Raw genomic sequence first — 14,933 nt, forward strand, 5'->3', positions numbered from 1 at the left:
CACCGAGTTCTGCCCTCACACCCTGGCACCCAGAGTGCCACAGCACAGTGCAGTAATGCACAGCAGGAAAAGGAGAGCTGGACTGAATTGCTGTAAATGATCAGTAATTGGATAATTCTGAGATCTGACTAGAGAAAAGAACAAACTCCAAACTCCTTTTCCAAAGAGACCATTGTGCTGCAAGGTTCACCCTCCCTCCAACGTGAGATCCACACTCAGTGGGACTGAGCCCCGTCCTGCTGGCCAAGCAGAGCCAGCCTGACTCACAGGGAGAGAGAGAAGCTCAAAATAAGGGTGGTGTGCCTGGAAAAAAGAGATCTCACTCTCTGTTTACCCTGTGGGAGCGGTCTTGGTTACACAAGATTAAATGTTATGTAAAGTGAGAGAGCAGCTGCTCTGCCAGTGCCTGCAGCCTGCACAGAGTGAGGGGCAGGGGCATCTCACAGGGCAGCAGGGAGGATCTGCATCCCCTGGGCCAGCAGAGAGAAACCAGCCCTGGGTAAGGAGAGAGGAACCAGCCCTGCTCAGCATCCCTGGGCCAGGAGAGGGGAACCAGCCCTGTTCAATGTGTCCCTGGGCCAGCAAAGAGAAACCAGCCCTGCTCAACATCCCCTGGGCCAGCAGAGAGAAACCAGCCCTGCTCAGCATCCCTGGGCCAGGAGAGGGGAACCAGCCCTGTTCAATGTGTCCCTGGGCCAGGAGAAGGGAATCAGCAGGATGGAGGAACCAGCCCTGTTCAATGTGTCCCCAGCCCAGCAGAGAGGAACCAGCCCTGCTCAGTGTCTCTGAACCCAGGAGAGAGACACCAATTACACCAGTAACTCTGCAGTTTTTGGAGTTATGTTGGGAGAGTTAGCCAGTAACTACCCCACTATGACTTATCTTCTTGACTCCTCTAATTGGAGTTATTTACTGCTTGTATTGTAAGACATTAAATTTCAAATATTGGCCGGTTTGAAGTAGTCCCCCAACAACAACAACAAAAAACAAACAAACAAACAAACAAACAAAACAAAACAAAACAACAAAAACTAATGAGATGCTGATGTTAAATGCCTTTTTGCCTTTTGTGACGATTGTGGAACATTTGTCTGCACGTGTGGCTTGTGTGAGGGGGGATCAGCTTCTTTCCAAAGCCTGAGGCTGGCAGGGAGGAAGGCAGCAGTGAGGACAAGCCCAGGATGCCTGGAGACGGAGGCACGGCCCCATCTGCCTGCAGAGACATCAGAGAAATTGGAAATTGCTTTTGCCGTGGCTTTGGGTGCCTCAGTGAGAGCCAGCTGTACCTGATGTCTGCTGTGATTCCTCTTTTCTGCTCACTAATGGATCCCCTCTCCAGAGCTTGCAGTGCTTCTCCCTTTCCGTGGATACGAACACGAATGCTTTAAAAAAATCAATAAACACTTAAGTGTTTGGTGGCTCTCAGGATTTTACTGGAGCCTTTACTCAACAGTTTAATGCCTGATAGAAGAAAGGCACCAGTTAATGTTCATCTGCAGAGTTAGCAGCTATAACACACCTCAGGCTGGCTCTGCTTTTCTGACTCCTCATTCACAACAAAGTCAGTGTTTCCCTTGCACAGAGCTGTGCTGGCAGAGCTGCCTGAGGCAGGAGCAGTTGGTGCCCAGATCCCAGTTTGGGGCAGAACTGGGATTTCCATAACTGAAAATTTAGAGGTTTGTGGCTTTAAAGATGGAGTCAGTGTGAGCTGGGGCAGCGGGCACAGCTGAAACTCGGTCACCTCAGGGACCCCTGCCCATGGCTGGGCTGGGATGGGATGAGATGAGATGAGATGAGATGAGCTGGGCTGAACGGAACTGGGCTGAACTGAGCTGAGCTGGGCTGGGCTGGGCTGGGCTGGGCTGGGCTGGGATGGGATGGGATGGGATGGAATGAGCTGGGATGAGATGAGATGAGCTGGGCTGAACTGAGCTGGGCTGGGCTGGGCTGAGCCGAGCCAAGCCGAGCCGAGCCAAGCCAGGCTGGGCTGGGCTGGACTGAACTGGGCTGAGTTGGGCTGGGCTGGGCTTGGTGCCGCGGGCAGGCACGGATCGGTTCGGTATGGATCAGTTCCGAACAGGCTGTGAGCCCGGCACGGATCGGTTCAGCACGGATCGGCCCGGCACGGATCGGCCCGGCATGGATCGGTTCAGCACAGATTGGTTCAGCACGGATCGGTTCAGCACGGATCGGCCCAGCACGGATCGGCCCAGCATGGATCGGCCCGGCACGGATCGGTTCAGCACGGATCTGTTTAGCACGGATCGGCCGGCACGGATCTGTTCAGCACGGATCTGTTCAGCACGGATCGGTTCAGCACGGATCGGCCCGGCACGGGCCGGCGGAGGCGCAGCAGCAGCAGCAGCAGCAGAGCTCTGTTGCCATCCAGTGGCAAATCCATCGGTGTCCCCGGAGCCACCCAGCGTGGCTGGCTGGGGAAAAGGGGAGAGAAAAGAAAAGAAAAGAAAAGAAAAGAAAAGAAAAGAAAAGAAAAGAAAAGAAAAGAAAAGAAAAGAAAAGAAAAGAAAAGAAAAGAAAAGAAAAGAAAAGAAAAGAAAAGAAAAGAAAAGAAATCGTCTGCTTTTCCTTTCCTTGTGTTAGCCCCATCTCTTCAGCGGTGATTGATCAGGCAAGGTTGTCTCTTATTCACTTACAGCTTGAATGAAATGGCTGAGGAAGAAAACTTTCAAATAAAGCACTTACGCTGTGATTTTTGAAAGAATTTGAATTAAATTCTTCCCCTCAGACAAAGCTTTAGCAAGAATGACATGAAAAATGAGAAATGTATTTTCTCCTTACCAGGCTGTCAACCCTTCATCTCCTCTGACACTGTCATCCAATAACAGAGCTGCCATCACAAAACAATCTCCAGAACGTTGCCTCCAAGCAGAAAATGCACCTTGTCAGTGCTAACTCTCAACAGCACCAAAACATCAACAAACAATCCAAAAGCATGAAAGAGCTGGAGATCCAACTGCTGCAAAGCGACTGTGAAGAGCTCCTAAATCAGCCGGGAGACCTGAGGGTAGGTAAAAATGCACACAAACTACCAAAATAATAATAAAATGTTTATGATAATGAATCCGAACATCTTACAGTTCCAGTAAAATGTCAGTTCTCGTCTGCTCTGGCATAACAAGTTGCATATGTCAAATGTTTATGACTCAAATTGCTAAACATGTTCTTGAGATAAAGAATATGTTTTAAAACCTTCTTAGCATTGAGTCTGTACTGGTAGTTTACAAAACTACTTGCTATTTTACTTTCAGAGTGAATTAATCAAATTTACTCTTATAATTTTGCATATTTTTAAAAGAAGGCTTTCAGAAAGTTTATGATCATTTACATATTTTATCCCTGTATGTACCCACACCCCCTGTACAGATATTCATGTTTGAAACCCACCATGCCAGGGAAGGAGCAGAGCTGGTTTGGCTCAGTTTAGCACGTCCACAACACCATTTCACAGTGGCCTGACAGACTTTGAGGGATCAGCTTGGCCTGGTGAGTTTTTGTTGTGCTTGTACAAATGCACACAGAGGAACAGCCTCGTTCCTCCAGCCTGGGCAAGCCAGACCTGCAGAATGTGCCAGAATATTCTGGTACAGCTGAGATCTGGAGCTGCAGATCTGAGCTGGGGCTGGAGCACAATGTGCTCAGTGCTGGTACTGTCAGAAGGAACATTTGAGTTTGAAATGTAGCTCAGCTGAGGGGAGAAATCTGACTAGCCAAAATTAGACTCGAAAAAGAAAAAAAAGCAAGCCATTTATGGCATGAAGTGGTTATAAAAGTAAGAGTGCCTTGCCTGATGATCAGAGCCATGATCCAGTCTGGGAATGAACACAGGAGCCTGGCTGGGAGCAGCTCTGCCCTCAGAAAATGCCAGAGTTTTGTTGTTCTGCTGCAGTCATGAGGGATCTCAGGGAAGGTCGTTTGGGGCTGAGATCTGCACAACAGAGGGCTCTGGGGGCCTTGTTTTGAGATTTTGGGCTTCCATTCAGAAGGTTCTGGTGTTTCTGGGTGGTGCCAGCGCGGATCTGCAGGGAAGGCAGCACAGGCTGCCTGTGAACCTTCTCCTCATCCGTTCCTCCTGCAGTGGTACCAGGCTCAGAGCTCAGAGCTCAGGTCTGGACGCTGCATTCACACAAGGAGGGACAGGATTTGCCCTGCAGGTCACACTGTGGCCACCAGCGAACCCCAAAGCTCTGAGGAGAAATGTGCTCCATGCCCGTGGGTGGGAGCTGCTGCTCCATGAATCCTGACAAGGCCGGGTGGGAGAGGCTGCCCAGCTGCTCAGAGACCCTCAGGGGTTCACACCGAGCTGGAAACGCAGCTGGAACAGAACCTGAGAGAGAGAGAACCTGAGAATTCCCTCCTCCGGGGCTCCTCGTTCCTTCCAGAGGAGCATCAGGTGCTGCAGCTCTGGAGAGCAGGGCACTCCCCGTGCACTTCAACTTCGGAGAGAACCATTGGGCTTGGGGGGAACTCTGCCTTCTTTGGTTAATGCCAAACTTGCCTGAAAATTCTCCTGCTCTTCCTCATTTTGTCTGTGGGTAAAACCATGCGAGGAAGGCTGGTGTCTGAAAAGGAACTGTAGGAAAGGCAGAATGGAATTGAGGGATTTATTTCTCTAGATACTTTAGCAGAATTCAATAAAATAGTGCCTTGAGAGTGCAATATTTCCTTCCTCTGTAAAATACTAAAAGGAAAATACAGAAATACCACTCAATATAATTCAGATGTTTTCTTGATTATTTAACCTTCACCAGCCTGCGGAATTCAGTTGTGTTGTAGTGAATGCACTCCCAAAGTGATCAGATTCTGTCACTCGGATCACCTGTGCTCAGGAGAAACAAGGAGCAAGAAACAATGAGAAAAACAACTGAAGCTGGGTTTCTAAAATTTGATTTATTGACAATCTGTTCCCGTATCTCCTTAGAGCATCTCCCTCTGCCTCTGGAGATGTTGTCGCACCTCGGGAGCTCTGTGGGAATGCGGTGCCCCCCGTTTTCCCGGCAAGAGGAGCGGCAGAACGCTGGGGATGCTCCAGGTAATCCGCCTTAATTCCCTTCTGCACCGGCGCTCCTGCGCCTCCATTGGGCAGGCGGGGCGGCGGAAAAGCCCCACGGCTGGGCTGGCGTGCTCAGTTCATTGGTCCGTGCCAGCAGGGCCAGAGCCGAGGCAGCAGCGGCGGCTCCTGCGCTAGCGCAGCCCCGGGCTCTGCCCGCAGCCGCTCCCGGGCGCGCCGGCCCGGCCCGGCCCGGGCCATGTGAGCGCCGCGGGCACCGGCAGAGCCGTCAGAGCCATCTTGGGCGGCTGCGAGAGCCTCATAGGCTCGGGGCGGCCGGCACGGCGATGATGCTCGCTCGGCTCCGCGCCTGCCCGCCCGCGGCGCGCCCGTGAAGCGCCGGCCCCGAGCGCCGAGCGCCGCCGGAGCTGCGGCTGCTGCTGCTGCTGGACCGGAGCGGCTCCGACAGCGGAGCTGCGGCTGCTGCCGACAGCCTGAGCTCCTGCCCGGCCTGGAGCTGCTCCGACACCGGGAGCTGCTGCGGCTGCTGCGGACACCGGAGCTCCTCCGACACCGGAGCCGCCGCCGGCCCGGCCCCGCTCCGCTCCCTCCGACACCCGGATCTGCTGCTGCCGACACCCGAGCTGCGGCTGCCGACACCGGAGCTCCCGCCCGGCCCGGAGCCGCTCCGACAGCGGAGCTGCGGCTGCCGCCGACAGCCTGAGCTCCTTCTCGGCCGCGGAGCTGCTCCGACACCCGGATCTGCTGCTGCTGCGGACACCGGAGCTCCTGCGCGGCCCCGCTCCGCTCCCTCCGGCACCGGAGCTGCTGCGGCTGCTGCCGGCCCCGCTCCGCTCCCGTACCCGGAGCCGCTGCCGGCCCCGCTCCGCTCCCGCAGGATCCCGCTCGCCCTCGGCACCGCCTGAGCGCAGGTACGCGGGGATCGCTCCCAGGAACGGCCGCGGCTGCTCTGGGGCCCGTGGGGACGGGATGGGGACGGTAACAGGGACGGGGATGGGGATGCGGATGCGGGGGGACAGTCCCCTTCCGGCATCGGTAACTCGCATCGCAGGCAGGCAAACTTTATTATTCTGCAGCATTTTCGGCGATGCCCTTCACTGCATCCTCCCTGCTAGGTGCTGCTCTGAATAATAAAATGTGCATCGTGCACGAGCACTAGGTAAAGGGATTAAACTCTTGCTAGATTATTCCATCCTCCCTGCGACTGATGTTTAATCTGATGTCATTTCCCAGTCGCTTGTAGGGTTTCCGATGAAACAAAAGCCATTTTGGCAGGTCTGTGCTGTGTTTCTGCTCCGTTGGTGTCTGTGGGCAGAGCTGGTGGTGGCTGTCCCTGCCCCCGGCCCCAGGCACGGTGCTGCTCCCGGAATGTGTTTGCTTTGCAAATGTGGATTGTCGTGTCATGGCAAAGTCATCAGGGCCGCTCCTCCGCGCAGCCCTGCGAATACGTGCCATTTGTCTGGCATCTGAGGCTAAACCGGACCAATTGCGACTAAATACCTCATCCTTGTCCCTCCGAACGGCGAGATTTGCACATAGATACGGACAGATGCATGGACACTAGCGATAACGGGACTGGGGGATGCCTGCCCTGCAGACCAGCACGTAGGACAGAATAATGCCATGTATTATTGCACATTTCCGTCAATAGCGGTGAATTAGCGTGCGGGCTGTGCTCAGCGCTCCGGGGCACTGCGGGGTTTTGTGAACTCTCCCCACACTGGCTCCTGCTGGGCTCGGGGGTGTGTCTGCCACGGTGATGTGATGGTCGACATTACAGCTGTGCACGGCCTTAGCGCCTGAGGAGACCCTCAGGGCACCTTTCAGCTTTGCTTTTTCTTTCTGAAGCTACTGCTGCCCGGTTTTTTAGTGTAAAACACTGCCTGGGCCGTTCTGTCCAGCGCAGGTAGCGATGCCGGGTCTGTACACGAAATAACTCAGCAGAATCACTTACTAGTGAGCCTTGGCACTGCACTTGGTAAATACAGAGTCTGCTCCTTAAGGGATTGGATATATTTTGAAGAAATACCTACATTCAAAGCCACTGGCTGTAACGTTAGGAATTGCACCAAGTATTCTGTGACAGGGGAAGAATACCATGATTGATATCATCCAAACAAAAACAAGGACTATTGCTTGGCAAGATAGAAGAGGGCCTAAAGAAAACAGCAGGAAATACTGAAATACAGACCAATACTGTATTTCAGAAATACTGAAACTCAGACCGAGCAGCAGAGGGGAAGATACAGCATCCCCATAAAGCCAATAGATTAAAAAATAGCAGGATATGGCACTGATAGGAAAGTTGCTGTAGTCACTTTGTATTTTGGTGTTTTTGATGGGTAGGTGTTACATTTTTATTAGAGGAGGGCTTTCAAGTCTGCCCAGCTGACAAAGAAGAAGGTAATTCAGATCAGATGTTGGAGATGTCAGCCAGGACTCAGCACTGTAGACAGCCTTTGAAACACATTTGTGCTATTCTAGTACCTTCAAGGAGCTTGGGGTTTCTTTAGGTGCCTCTTTGTTGTTCCTTTCTGATCTGATGGTCCTGGTCAGTGGCTCTGTGCAGCTTGTTTTCTTTTTAGAAGGGGAAAGACCAGCTCTAAATGAATCCAGTGAAGAGGCCCTGCTGTCTGCAGGCTGGAGAGCAGCCCTGGTTTCCCTGCTCAGGTACCTGAATGAGCTCCAGCCTGCTAAAATACAGCATGGCTGCATGCTAGAGGCACAGAACAGAGGGGCTCTGCTATTACACCCAGCCTGATGGATTTGTCTCTACCTGGAGCACCTTTTTGAGACAGGCAGGTGTTGAAATTTCTAGAATTAGAACCCAGTTACAGCTCTAAAGCAGCACGTGGGTTTTAGGGGTAGGAAGAGTGAGGTGGAACAAAATAGGGGGCAGGGCCTGGCACAGATTTCTGCATGGAAATGGTCTGAATAGCTGCTAAGTGCTGCTTTAGTTAACTGACAGCTGCAAGCTCAGAGACCTGAAGCATCTCTCTGTAGATGTGACCAGTCCCATGCCTGTGCAAGCTGTGGATGTTCTTGGCATCTGCATAAACAAATCTGTGCATCCTTACCTGTGCATCCATACCTGTACAGGCTGTGGTTGTATTTCTGCATCTGCACAAACAAATCTGTCCCTCCATACCTGTACAAGCCGTGGATGCACTTTTGCCTCTGCCCAAACTTTACAGATGTGTCTCTGGTTCAGATGTGAAGTGTCAGGTGTGCACACACCTGAGTGTGTGAGCTCTGCCCTTTGGCAGCTGTGGGACACTGAGCCTTAAATCAACATCCAGCACAACGGTGCTCTTGTCACAGCCCCTGAGCCTTTCTGGCTGCCACAAGAGAAGTGAGGAGCCTGTGGTCAGCGGGTAATTAACATCTTCGGGTGTTGGGGGGTTTCCTTTCTGTGTGTCAAACACCCCAGCACAGGTCAGAGTTAAATACCCAAAATCGGGCTGACTTTGCTCTGTAAGGAGAAGCTGTCTGGGCATGTCCTTCCTTCAATATTCGTGTTGAATGCAGCGTGGTTTGACAGTCAGGGCTGTTTGTCATTTCACTGAAACTGTTTCGGGCCCTCCTCACTGCTCGGAGATAACTCACAGCAGCTGAAATGTCTGTTAGTCACGACTCTTTCCTGGGACTTATTTTTGGGTTATTATTCAGCAAAAGGTTCTGACTAACTGGAGTTTTGTGTAGATCCTTTGTTTCCCCCTTTCACAGCCTGTACATCCCATTCTGATAGCGTGTCAAGCTGTGCAGACATGAGCTCCTCTCTGGTGTTTGGAGAGTCTCTGCACAGGACCAAGGAACTGAAATCTGTTCAGGTTTTCTGGAGAGCACCTGGTGATCACTGTGACTGTTGATGTTCTGTGGAAGATGCCTGCCCAGCACAGATGAGGATTGTCACAGAGTGCTGCTGACAGCAGCATTTCCTGTGTTAGAGCAGCACTTGCTGTTAGAATTGAAAAATATATCCCAATATCAGGAATAAAAATAGAACTGGAGTGTAGCCACAGCGCTGGGGAATGCAGCTGCTCCCAAGCAGGGTGCCATGGACCCAGTCTGGGCTCTGTGCTGGGGAAAAGGGCTCCAGCAATGGGCCCTGGGCAGGGCAGGGCTGCTCAGTGATGGGGAAAAGGGCTCTGGGCAGGGCAGGGCTGCTCAGTTGTCACAGACATCTTTTATGGAAAATCTTTCCTTAGGATTTTCCCTCCTGAGAAGCTGAGAGGCCTCAGGAACAAAATGTAACCAATGGTTATCTGCTGCTGTGGAATGCAACAGGTGCATCTGGGATTGGGCTCATGTGGTTGTTTCTAATTCATGGCCAATCACAGCCCAGCTGGCTCAGACACTCTGTCCAACACACAAGCCTTTGGTATCATTCTTTCCTATTCTATTCTTAGCCAGCCTTCTGATGAAATCCTTTCTTCTATTCTTTTAGTATAGTTTTAATGTAATATACATCATAAAATAACAAATCAAGCCTTCTGAAACATGGAGTCAGATCCTCGTCTCTCCCCTCATCCTCAGACCCCTGTGAGCACCAGCACACTCAGTGGTGAGAAAAGGGCTCGAGCCAGGCTGTGGGGGGCTCTGGGCAGGGGGCTCAGGATGGAGAAAAGGCCCCAGCCAGGGGCTCGGGGCAGGGGGCTCAGAATGGAGAAAAGGCCCCAGCCAGGGGCTCAGGGCAGGGGGCTCAGGATGGAGGAAAGGCCCCAGCCAGGGGCTCGGGGCAGGGGCAGGGGGCTCAGGATGGAGGAAAGGCCCCAGCCAGGGGCTCAGGGCAGGGGGCTCAGGATGGAGGAAAGGCCCCAGCCAGGGGCTCAGGGCAGGGGGCTCAGGATGGAGGAAAGGCCCCAGCCAGGGGCTCGGGGCAGGGGGCTCAGGATGGAGGAAAGGCCTCAGCCAGGGGTTCGGGGCAGGGGGGCTCAGGATGGAGGAAAGGCCCCAGCCAGGGGCTTGGGGCAGGGGCAGGGGGGCTCAGGATGGAGGAAAGGCCCCAGCCAGGGGCTCGGGGCAGGGGGCTCAGGATGGAGAAAAGGCCCCAGCCAGGGGCTCGGGGCAGGGGGCTCAGGATGGAGAAAAGGCCCCAGCCAGGGGCTCGGGGCAGGGGTGCCCTGGCCCTGCAGCTGCTGGGGGCTGCAGCCTGAGTGGGCCCTGAGGCTTCTCCCTCACTGCAGCTGGTGAATGCTGCAGTGCTGGTGACTGATGTGTGCAGCTGTGTCCATCCTGTAAATGGGGGCTGTAAACCCCCTGTGGCTGGGATCTCGTGAGGAAATGAGTGCTCCAAAGGCTCCTGGCTCCACACTTTGGCTCCTGCTCTGGTGCTTGATAGGAAATCAGAGTGGGGCTTCCAGCTCTGCCACAGGTTCTGTGAATGGCCCTGAGCAAAGCATTCAGCATCTCCTGGGCTCTGTTCTCCTTCTGTAAGTGGGAATAATGATGAACTCTCTTTCCACTACATTCTATTTATTTTATCTGCTCAGGAAATGAGATTTTCAGACCAAATACTGTTTTCTCCATCAGGATGCTGAATCCCAGCAGAGGCTTCTAGATGCTACTTATAAATCACTTGACAGCCTGCATAGTGTGTTGTTGATCTGTAGAAGAATACTGCTGAGTGCCAGAAGAGTTTGAATTTCTTCTGGGGTTTCTGGAATAGCATTTGGTCAGCTGGATTCCCTGTGGTGCTGGTGGGTCTGTCCAGGCTGGAGTGAAGAGCCTCATTCCCCTGCTGGTGGCAGTGGTTTGGTGGAAGCATTTACAGTGCAGTGTCAGGGCACAGGGAATGGGACAGGAGGGTTGATTTTTGCTTTTTTAAAAGATATATAATTGTCATAAAGCTTTGTGTTCCACGCAGGCTGGGTCTGTAGAGCAGCAGGGCTGCTGTGCCCAGGGCTGGCGGATCAGCAGCAGGGCAGCTGTTCCTGAGGGAATCACAGCCTGGCACAGACTCCCTGCTCCCATCCCACAGCCAGCAGAAACCTTCTCCAGTTCCCTTTGGGGACCACCCTGCAGCAGCCCCTCCTCCTCAGGGTTTGGTGTGAGCACAGGGAGCTGCAGGGCAGCCCTCAATGCCCCCCTTGCCTTCCATGCTCCACCACCCCAGAACTGGGCTGATTGATTTTCTTTCACTGAGGAGCATCAATCACTTTTATAGACAGCCTCATCAAGTTTTTACTTTGAATGTGTGATGGAAAAAATTACAATTATACCCCCAACTCTTGCCAGCTTTGAAAGGAAAACAAGCCTTTCTTGAGGCAGGTAACCCTGTTTAGGGTTGGCTTAGAAAAATCCTACATCAAGGCTAAATTCCTCCAGAACAGGGCATTTATTCTGTCACTTTACCTATTCAGTTCCTGCTGAATATTTCTGTACCTCCTTCTCACAGAGCTGAAAATGCTCTTTGTTAGTCCTGTATGGGATACCGAGGTGCCTTTTGGCCTGTATGGGACACCACGGTCACTCCTGTATGGAAAACCATGGGAAATGCAGTGAGAGCCCTGCCCCTCTCACTGTGAGGGGTCTCTGGTGTTCATCAGGCAGGATTTCTACAGATCTGTGCCAGGGGGAACAAACCCAGCACAGGGGCCCTGGGTGTGGGCTGGGGAAGAGGGATGGAGCTGGGTCAGGGTCAGGCTTGGGGTCAGGGTCAGAGGCTGCTGGTGCTCAGAATTCAGGGCAAGGAGCTCTCAGCTGTGCCTGTCACAGCACTGCAGGCTCTGGCCCCTGTGCCCTGCATTCCCCTGCTCTGTGGCATTCCCAGTTCCCCCTCCTGGCTAAGCCTGACTCGCTGCTCTCCCCACCTGCCTGCCCCCAGAGCTGGAGTTCAGAGCCTCAGGAGCGTTCCCTGCCAGTGCAGGAGTGCCTTCCTTCCCTTCTCCCTTCTTTACTGCTTGCTAATTAAATTTGGTAGGTGGCAGTTTGGAATCTTAGTGGGGCTGTCATGTGACAGCTAATGCTCTGCAGATCTCCATTACATAACCTTTAAGTAGTTGGGGAAAATGTGCTTGTGTCATACTGGGCCTGACATAAGGCTCTGTCTGGAGCCTGAGCAGGTTTTTTATGTGGGCTGACTGCAGAAATCTTGTGCAGGGTTTGTTCTGGCACAAGCTTTGTGCCCCGGGCTGCCAGGTCAGTCGTGTTCCCTGGCAGGGATGCTGTGCAGGCAGGGCTGGCTGTAACCTCCCTGCCCTGCCCGGTGATGATGGAATCCACGTGAAATGCAGCATTCAGGAGCCCCTGTGCCCTGCTGAGAGCTCTGCCCATCCAGCTCTGAAGGGACCCGAGCACAGGAAACCTCCCCGTGTGTCCCCCCAGATCCCAGTTGGGCCCTGGTGCTTTCTGCAGAATGAAAACATGAATCAATACAGCTTTCAGAAATGCTGTGTAGGGACCATCAATTTTTAATGCTTGCTAATTCATTAGGCTCTGGTTTGCTGAAGGAGCCTTTTGTAAATGGCAGCAGCGTGTCCACTCACAGGGTGAGAGCTCTGCCTCCCTCCTGCAGGCCAGGGCCACCTCCTGGGCACAGTGCACACACAGTTCACACTCCTGGTGCCCCAAACACCCTTTGTGCACCCTCGTGCACCCTTGTACACTCTTTATATACTCTTAATCCACCCTTATATACATTTAATACACCCTTGTACACCTTTATGCACCTTTATATGCCCTTACACATCCTTACACACCCTTACCTTTAATACATCCTTAATACACCCTTATATATCTTTAATGCACCCTTGTACACCTTTATACATCTTCAATACACCCTTCTACACCCTTCTACACCCTTACAGACACTTATCCATCCTTATCCCCTCTCCGGTGCAGTTTGAGCCTGCCATGGAGGGACCAGCCTGGGCCCTGGGGAAACAAATCCCATTTTGGCTTCCTGGCCAGGGCATGGCCTTGCAGGCTGAGTCCTGTCTGTGCGTCGGTCCTGTCTGTGCGTCTGTGCGTTTGTCCTGTCTGTCCGTTTGTCCTGTCTGTCCGTTTGTCCTGTCTGTCCGTTTGTCTGTCTGTCCGTTTGTCCTGTCCGTGTGTCCGTCTGCGCGTCTGTCCATCTGTCCATTTGTCCCGTTTGTGCGTCTGTCCCGTCTGTGCGTCTGTCCATCTGTCCATTTGTCCTGTCTGTGCGTTTGTCCTGTCTGCGCGTTTGTCCTGTCTGTGCGTTTTTCCGTTTGTCCGTCTGTCTGTCTGTCCGTCCGTCTGTGGCTCTGACCGTGCTCTCTGATCACCCCCAGGGCGTCTCTGCCTCACTCTCCTCGCCTGCTGCCAGGGCTCGGGGCTCACTGAGCTGCTGCGGGCTGGAGTGAGAGTTGTGGTTGGGAATGAGGAAGGACTGGATGAAATTTTGTGTGTTGGGGTTTTTGTTTTTGGGTTTTTTTGAGACTATCAGGCCTTATAATCCAGTATTGAAATACATTTTGTCTAGAGAAGCCCTTAGTCTGCAATAGCACTTTTCAGTGAGAAAACTCTTCACTGAGTGCTTAACAATGATGGTTTGCTATCATTCTGGCTGGCTTGCAGGTGGGAAATCTTCAGTGTGCCTCGGGTTTATTTGCCCAGGGTCACTCAGCAGGGCCAATGGAAATCCATGGGTATTGTTTCAGAACCTGCTCTAACATTTGTCCATTGTATTGCTTCTCTTAATTAAATGTTGTATAAGAAGGGAGGAGGGGGAAGTATTGATCTTCTAAAACCAGACTTTTTTTTTTTTGTTTCATTTTAAATTAACTGGCCATGTGCTACTCATGGTAATGAGCCTGCAAATGTATTAATCTTTAAAAAATTACTACTGTCATAAATCAGGGTGGCTCGAGCCAGTTTGTGCACTCCAAGGGCTGCCTGTTCACCTGCTGTGTGTACAGAACTATAAATGTCTCTCTGGAAGGGTCTCTGTTCAACAGCCTTAAACCTTCTGTATAAATGTATTTCCCATGTGTGATTTTGGTAGCTCTGGTTTGTGTGAAGGTGGAGCACAGTTCCTGCTGCTGTGTCACCATTGTTGGAGGCTCCTGGATGAGCCGGAATCACAACAAAGGGGCAGCTGTAAAGCAGCTTTATGGGGTTTTGGTAGGGCAGGTGGGTACAGCTGATGTTCCTGTGTTTGAAAGGGAAACCTGCCTTTAGGGCAGCTGGTGTCACAGCAGTGTCCCAGCTCTGGTGGCCCCAGTGAGCCCCGGCCTCCCTCCAGCCTTTCCAGAGCTCCCAGGGTGACCTTTCTGGTGCAGCCACAGTGGAGCAGCCCTGCCCAGTGGCTCTGGGTATTGATCCCAGCAGCTCCAGGCAAGGAGAGCTTGGATACCTTGGATATTGGTAGTTAATTAATATCATAAACCCTAAACCCTCTGCTCTTCCAGGCAAGGGAGAGCTTGGCCACCTTGGATATTGGTAGTTATTAATTATCATAACCCCCAAACCCTGTGCTCAGCTTGCAGCCTATCTTCCCTTTTGAAAAATGTCTGTCTGATTTCTGCAAATACTGTTACAAGGAAATGAAGTGTATGAAGCTTAAAGCTGCTGATATTTTTATAACATAATGATAAAAGTGTTGTAAACACACATTTTTTTCTTGTCTAAAATAAGACAGAAGGATTTAGAGAAGAGAACAAATCCTTCTCCTCCCTCCCTGCCCCAGGCCTGAGCCCTCTCAGCTGTGCTGCCTTCCCCCTCTCACCCCTTGTGCTTCCTGTAACCAAAATTTAGTCAGGCACATAAAAGATACCAGAACATTCAGTCAGAGCATTGATTTTTCGTGTCCCTCTATCTAATAGCATCACGGGCCCGTGCTGCTGTTGGGAAGGATGTTTCCTCACTCTGATTTGCTGTAACTAAGAAACAGGAGTTTCCCTGGGTTATCACTGCGATGTGAAGGTGGAACTGGCGGCAG

At 52.2% G+C, this 14,933-nt stretch overlaps 1 protein-coding gene across 10 annotated transcripts in view; it reads left to right on the top strand.

Annotated features, from left to right (window-relative positions):
- Positions 1 to 5,802: 5,802 nt before the first annotated feature.
- RIMBP2 (RIMS binding protein 2) overlaps positions 5,803 to 14,933 on the top strand; it is an 88,219-nt gene continuing 79,088 nt past the window's right edge. For 9 of the 10 annotated variants that reach the window (XR_013184682.1, XM_077188013.1, XM_077188011.1 and 6 more), the window contains exon 1: positions 5,803 to 5,940. The gene's annotated coding sequence lies outside the window, so the exon portion shown is untranslated. The remainder of the gene's footprint in view (positions 5,941 to 14,933) is intronic. The other variant, XM_077188012.1, reaches the window with a different exon arrangement.

Source organism: Agelaius phoeniceus, chromosome 18, assembly GCF_051311805.1.
Source record: "Agelaius phoeniceus isolate bAgePho1 chromosome 18, bAgePho1.hap1, whole genome shotgun sequence".
NCBI classification, from domain to species: domain Eukaryota; kingdom Metazoa; phylum Chordata; class Aves; order Passeriformes; family Icteridae; genus Agelaius; species Agelaius phoeniceus.